This window comes from Gouania willdenowi, chromosome 21 (assembly GCF_900634775.1).
Source record: "Gouania willdenowi chromosome 21, fGouWil2.1, whole genome shotgun sequence".
Taxonomy (NCBI): Eukaryota; Metazoa; Chordata; class Actinopteri; order Blenniiformes; family Gobiesocidae; genus Gouania; species Gouania willdenowi.
Genome location: NC_041064.1, coordinates 25965051 through 25972443, shown reverse-complemented (window position 1 = coordinate 25972443; position 7393 = coordinate 25965051). Strand labels below are relative to the sequence as shown.

The 7393-nt window shown below is 37.6% G+C and overlaps 1 protein-coding gene across 1 annotated transcript in view; it reads left to right on the top strand.

Annotated features, from left to right (window-relative positions):
* The first annotated feature begins 3174 nt into the window (after window positions 1–3174).
* LOC114454830 (radixin) overlaps window positions 3175–7393 on the top strand; it is a 43219-nt gene continuing 39000 nt past the window's right edge. Inside the window, exon 1 of the mRNA XM_028435620.1 lies at window positions 3175–3363. The gene's annotated coding sequence lies outside the window, so the exon portion shown is untranslated. The remainder of the gene's footprint in view (window positions 3364–7393) is intronic.

Genomic DNA, 7393 nt, shown 5'->3' with positions numbered 1-7393 from the left:
TAATGCATTTCCAAATGTGCTGACAAAAAAGGAGATCTTAAGACCAAAAAATTTGTACATTTGCAAACTTTAATTTCATTGCATTATAAGCATCTGTAGCCTACCCACTAATCCTATGCAGATTAATGACAACGGTTTGCTGGATATTGCATGGAACCACTAACTATTTTGTCATGTTGCCACATTTTGTTTTATTTTTTTTATATATATTTTTTTAACAAAAGTGTTCATTCATATTTCAAGCTTTACAAATTATCACCACTCATGTCTAGGGGTGGGAACCTCACGATACGTCAACATACCAACGTAAATGAATAAGTATCTCCAGTAGTGCTTTCTGTAAAAAAAAAAAAAAAGGGTTTTTCTTACCAGTGACACCAGTATAGTGAAATATTCCAGTAAACAATATATTAGTTCCTTCAACAAACAGTGACAAGATTTCTGTGAAGACATACCTGCACATTTTAGTGAAAGAGCAGAAAAGGTTTTGAAAAGAACAAAATAAATCTTAAATCCCAAAAAAAAAGAAAAAAATTATATTTTTAAAATCGATACTTATTGATAATCTTGCAAAAAAAAAATTGAGATATGTCACATTCCTACTCATGTCAGAACATTTATAAAGTTGTAGTGCAAAAATAATTTTAACAAATACAGTAAACAAAACAACAAACTCTTCAGGAGACAGTAATTTAAGCAATGGCATAACAAAACGTGTGGTAATACAAAAAATAAAAATATATTTATATATCATAACCATAATTGTAGTGATGAAGTATGTTCAACGCACTTATACAAGAATCAAGCATTGGTATGATGGGTCCAAATCATTTATGAGTCCAAAATAGGTAATAGCCGGATTCCACCTTTCCTTGAATAAGTCCATAGTCAAATTGAGGCTTGCTGTTATTTTTTCCATTGTGTACACTTTCATGAGTCTCTCTTTCCATTGACCCATGGTAGGGGCAACGGTTTCAAACGAGACACTCTAATCATCTTCTTAGCCACCAACACCAGTATTCTAAATAAGTACATGTTTGGTTGGGTCACTTTCAATACAAGTGTGTAATATATTTGAAATATCAACCCTAATTTCCTCCCAGAATTTATTAATTTAGGACAATCCCAAAAAATGTGTGTGGTCTCCAACCTGACCACAGAGTCTCCAGCATTGATTTGTTATATTCGTATAAAATTTTGAATTTATAAAATATCTAGTATCTACTTTCAATGCAAATTCTTTCCTCCAAGTTGGACTGCTGGTCAATGTGCCCATTTTCACACACTTGTTCCCAACTTTGGTCTTCAATCACAATGTTCATCTCCAGTTCCCACCACTCCTCCTTTGCCTCCAGAGAGCCCCCTCCACCACTCTTTCACATTTTTGTTTCTTATGAAGATTAATTAGAAAGCTTTCTAGTTCAGAAGGCTGCATTTTAAGGGACGACCACTCTTTATGTGACGTCAAATACCTTATCGGCTGCAGAAACCTATAAAAATATGTTGAATTCAGCCCAATTTTTTCTTGTAACTGTTTAAAAGATAGTAGAATTTTCCCCTCAAACAGATCATTTGCCACATTTTTTTTAATAGAAAAGTGGGTTCTAAAGTGATCTGATTGATTATTGTTATTACAATACTCCCAAGCTGGTGTCTAAATAAACAGTGAGTGAAAAATAGAGGGGATCCTAACATCGGAAATGAGAAGAATAAATTTAAAAAAACAAAAGATAAGGAAAACAACACATGACATAAAGATGGTAAACCATTTGAATCCAATTAACTTTATTTTACAGCCAAAACATGATTTGCTTTGTGTATTACATTCCATTGAAATTAACTGTTGAAGCATAGATGATTGTGGCTGATTTTGTGTTGATTTTCAGATTTAATGTGTCAGACTATGGGTGAGTCCGCTGCTCTCAGGAGATCTGACACTCAAATCTAACATCCAATTCAAAACAGGTCACATTTTACAATATTTCCAGTTGAGCACGCCATTGATCCTTTACACATTATACACATACACATGGTATACATCCAGTGTGGGGATAAACCCAATTCACTCCAACGGTCAATTTATGGTTATTTATGACTGGAATTATTGGAGAAAGCCAGAGTTCAAAGAGAAAACAGATGGAAGCAAAGGGAGAACATGTAAACTCCACAAAGTAAGGTTCAAGTAAGGTTCCCTTTGCCTTGGAATCGAAGAAACAAATACAATAAAATAAAAAAATAATGCGACCTTGAAAAACAGGAACAAGCGGATCTAAAAATGGATAAATGGATAAATGGATGGATGGATGGACTTTAGTCTTTTTCTCCTCTAAGGGACAGCACGTGTGAGTGAGTTCTGTAGTGTGTCTTGTTTAGTGGTAGATCTCGGCTAGAACGCACTCAGCAATCTGTGCTTTTCATGCTGTTCTGAGAAGAAGAGAAAGAAACGACTTCTAAAAGAGGTATTTTGATACAAAATAGAAAGTGGTTGCCGTACAGACAACCCCCGGTGCTATTGGTACTAGAGGTGTCCCGATCCGATATTGATATCGGTTCGATATCAGCCAGCAAACGAATTTTGGATTTTATCGGACTGGATCTAAAATCACCGATATAAGCCCTCCGATAAAACGTTCCGCTCCAGCACTTCTATCCATAGGTGAATGTGGTTCACACTCCAACAAAGTAACCTACTGTTGCTGACTATTGTTCTCTGTTTGACTAACATCACAATTCAGCCTTTTCTAACATTCCACACTACAAAAAAAGCAATAGAAGTAAGTAGGTTTCATGCTGATATCGTATCGGATCAATATTGGTATCGGCCGATACGCAAGGCTGCAATATAGTATAGTATAGAGTGACCTAAACTGGCCAATAAGGGGCCCTGCTACGGATAGAATGCGACCCTATAGATACTGTCTACAAAATAAGCTATAAAAATAAGTATCGAGATATAGACAATATTGTAATTTTCTATATTGCCAAAATAGAAAAATTCGATATATCGCCCAGCGTTATATATACTTATATAAAGTGGTTTTTATTGAAGATAAATAAATGATGAGCTATGAGATGAATCAGGTTGAAGTTAGGGCTCATGCTTTGCAGACAGGGAGGGAGGGAGGGAGGGAGGGGCAGAATCTGCAGCCTCTCACCACGCCTGATTGGTGGTTCTGTCAGCCATATTGCCTACTTCTACCCCGGTGGTGGCAGCAGTCTAAACCGGTACACGCTCTGCTCTTCACGTTGCTTGTCTGGTAAACAACACAGGGACGGTAAACGTTCTATTTTTACTGTGTGGATTTATAAAGCAGCAGCAGCAGCAGCAGCAGAGGAGGCTGAGAGTCGGATACCTTCTCAGAGGTGAGTTTAATGCTAACATCCCTGTACATGACTGTTTTTGAACCAAGGTGGATATGTCGTCCTAACGGTATTTTCTCAGGCCCCGTTACCACTGCGCACAACCCACAAACACGTTTTCCACCCGGCCTTTTGTGCGTTTTGTGGCCAGACGACGAGTGATTAAACCCGGTGTCACTTTGTGTCCGTGGACCGTTAAATAAATATTGCGTAACAAACAGCACTGGGGGGTGATTGGATCCTCTCCTGCACTATGTTCACAGCTACAATAATCCACATTATCTTCTGCCTATTTCTGTTTATTGGTGGTTTTAGGACCAGCTGCTGTTCTGTTGTCACTCGTTTTTTGTTAATACTGCGCAGTTTGTAACTTTGGTAACAAGTGCTGACGACGCAGCTTTTCTTTTTGCTAAATAGTGTCAAACAGAGGCAGTGTTACTACATCTGACCGTGTACCTGCTTCTGCCATCCTCTGAAATAAACTGCTGCTACATGTGTTGCCAAATACGGTTTCATGTTTATTATTTATTTATTCTGGTATTTATAACCTGAAGGTGCAGTTTACTTTATCCAAGCGTGTTTTGCTTCGCACAAATACCTACATTTAATGTTATTTATTTAGCTTGTCTCAATGGATAAACTTGTGCCTATATTGGTGCAAATGGCACCAAATAGAGCAACTTTTGGGGGTGAATATCATCCAGATTCCAGTTGGTAACATTAGCACATCCATCTGGCACAAACAGATGCTCCGTCTGTGTCAGGGTACTTAAGAGCTGCTGATTGGCCTCATTACTGTAAGACCTGTCTATTTATTGGCTATTATTACTGTCGTTCACAAGCCCCGCCCTCGCCTGTCTGTCCTTGGTCCCGCCCCCTTCTGGGACCAAATTACAACTCATTTGAGAAAGAGGCTCATCTGCATCATGACATGAGATACCTTTGACTGCTGGTTTTAGATTTCTCTCAGCTATGCTACTCAGTTTGACCTGTTGAATAATCCTGTGGCTCAGGACCACAGAGAGAGACTTTGTACGAGGGGTAGACCGATCTGGATTTTTTAGGGCTTATGCCGATACCAATTTTTTTTCCATCAGCCTTAGCTGATGACTTATACTTATACGGACGACCGATTTTCTTGAGTCGACATTTGGAGCCGGTGTAATGTAAAATAATCCCACGTGAAAGTTTTCTATAGGCTCATGCGCATTGAGTGTAGTAAATATTTACACGTATACGTACAGTATTTTGCTACCTTAAATTTTCCGGCTATGATAAAACTAATTCTAACCCTAACCGTAAAAATTAAAGGAAAATTTCTTACGTATTTTCAACATGACGGACGTGCATGTGCAGTTTGTCAGGTGTGCATGCTCATTGTCGACCGTATGAAACTTTCACGGTAGGGTTATTTTACATTACACCGGTACTACTTTTGCCCACGCAATTTACATCAGGGGTTTCCCTCTTCCGACACACCTGATTCAAATGATTAACTCATCATCCAGCTCTGCAGAAGCCTGATAATGATCCTGGTCATTCACAATATGTCCCCTTTAAATCAATCAACTACAGAGTTGCTTTCACTTAAATCAAATCCATAAATGTAAATTGGTGTGTTAAAATGGTGTTTTAATGTCCAAACAGTCAAACAGAGCTTAGATCCAACATCACTAAAGGTAATATAAATATAGACGTTACACACACACTGCAGAATAATTATTTACTGTAAGCATGATCACAGATTGATGAACGTCTAATTAATATTATCCAAATCACAGTTGATGATAATTGAAAAGGTTTACTGTTCAGTATAAACGTTGGCATAAGCAGAAGGCAGGAAAAAAGTGATTTTACAATCAGGCTATATCAGTAATTAATTAGGCTGCACAATTATGGGCAAATTGATAATCACGAATAATCAATCAATATTGTAATCATGATTATAATCGCAACTAGAATATTTTGTAAAAAACTATTTCTATTACTCTACTTTTAAACAATGTTTACAAAATCAACCCAATAATCAAAAATGTACCAAAGGCTAACTGAATGAATACACTATTACAGAGTGCAGAGCCTGTATTTTACACGATCAGGTTTATTTAATCATGGCAACCAAAATTGTGATTACGATTAAAATTTGATTAATTGTGCAGACTTACTGATTAATGCAGTAAATACACATAAATAGAACTGAACTAGCGTTTGCTAAGCAAGCTTCTTCTGTCTTTTTCAGACAGACAAGTGTAAGACAAAGGCTATATAAGTTTTTTTTTTTTTTTTTTTTTTTTTTTTTTTTTTAATAAGCAAATTTGCATGTGATTAGAAATAAAAGAATCAGGACATATTAATGGTACAGTGATATCTCACATGTCGTAAAAAAACAGTGGCTCTGCGGTGTCTGCGTTTAGGATGTTTGTTCATCGGCTTGTTTTCAGTGAAATGTTTTTCAGTAGTTGCACCATTCTTTTTCACTCTTTACATGTAGAATTTAAATGTAATTCAATGTTAGGTACTGTAGCAACAATAAAGCAGGAAGGCAGCCAGCCGGTGGCGGGTTTACAATAGTAATACAACACGTTGACGCTATAAAGCCACGTTCATACATTTTTGTAGTCAAAATAATCGATTATGTTGAGTAATCATTGCAGCCTTAGCCATGTGCCAGTTAAATTTGTACAGGGAGTAATTAATTATATTACCGTGTAAAATGACTAAAAAAATCTCAAACACTGTCTACCAACTGAGAACATTTACAGACATTGCTTTAGCACACAGAATGGTGGTTGTTAATTTCCAAGCAATTTCTAGATACGTTCTGGGGCTTCTGGATTTGACAGGTAATCACCCCCGTATTGAAAGGGCGGGAAACCCAAACAATATTGTTTTTCCATAGAACTGCAATGCCATAAACAAAGTAAATTTAGTAGCAGAACAGCACATATGAGCTGTTAGATATCGGTGGAAAAACTGATGCAGATGTTGACCGATGTATGGCAAATATTGACCATAGTGAACCACAAATAATTTTAGAAGGTAAAATATTTTCTCTTTGAAAACCATTTGACAACATCCTCTGCATTTCATGAGATGTGCACACCGAGCAGCTGATCTCTGCTGAACATCAAAGGCATCTCCTCAGTGATGAATCAAAGGAAGCAAATCACACTCCAAAGAAACCAATGACCATGAGAATGAATGTGGCATTTTCAAGCATTTCTTTAGTTTAAAACACAAAACAACAAACATTTGGACAAATAAACGTTCTACAGGAAGAACAGGCAGTAGTATTCATTATGATCAATGTGATCAAGCAAGTACATTTTATTTATATAGCGCTTAGGGCTGGGACAACGCGTCGATGTAATCGATGACATCAACGCAAAAAATACCTTGACGCAAAATGTGTTTGCCAATGCGTCGTCTGACTCAAAGAAAGATGGCGGCATCGGAGAATAACTAACGCCAGTGGCTCCTCCGATTTTCAAAAGTGCAAGGCAGTGAAGACACGCACTTGTTTGTCGTAGGTCGCTGTTCCCCGTAACCCTCGTCCTTTATCCAGGGTGTGACCGGACAGCAGCGCGTCAACGCGACAAGGAGGAAACACCCGCCGTGACATCAGAAGCCGCACACGCGATAATAGAACACATTTACATACCACTGTGATACCCTAGTAGTCCATCCCGATTTGTAAATTAAACACAATGTATGTTTTCTGTACAAATAGGTAAGGATGTAACGATTAATCGCAAGGCAGTTAAAAATGGATTCATAGGTACACGGTTGATATCGATTTTCTGAAAATTGAATCGCAGTACTTTTTTGTCCAACTGCTCAGGCGGCGGACAGGAAACTGCTACTACTTTCTTTCTGGCCGCCATCTACTCTTAAATATGTTCATAAATGATTCCTTACCCCTTTAGCACCGAAAGAATATCTGTAATATTACATGAATATCTGTAAAAGTCACGTTATTCTATTAGCTCTGTCTGCTAGCATAGCTTCTCTTCTTCACTGCACAGAATAGCTG